Source organism: Saccopteryx leptura, chromosome 3 (genome assembly GCF_036850995.1).
Source record: "Saccopteryx leptura isolate mSacLep1 chromosome 3, mSacLep1_pri_phased_curated, whole genome shotgun sequence".
In the NCBI taxonomy this organism is placed as follows: Eukaryota; Metazoa; Chordata; class Mammalia; order Chiroptera; family Emballonuridae; genus Saccopteryx; species Saccopteryx leptura.
Genome location: NC_089505.1, coordinates 99,028,486 through 99,028,703, shown reverse-complemented (window position 1 = coordinate 99,028,703; position 218 = coordinate 99,028,486).

Here is a 218-nt window from a genome sequence, read left to right as displayed (position 1 = left end):
GCCTGGAGAGGGCTCGGGCCCCAAGTCGTCCCGGGCGCCAGGCTGGGGAGGCCCCCGGAGAAGCCCAGTCCCGCGGGCCAGGGCGGCCGCTACCGCCGCTGCTCCGGCCCGCCCCCGGGGGGTGTCCCGGGCCGCTGGGCCCGCCCAGGTAACCCCATCCTCGGCCCGCCCCCGGCCCGCCCCCCCGGCCGCCCGCCCGCCTCCACCGCCGCCGCCGC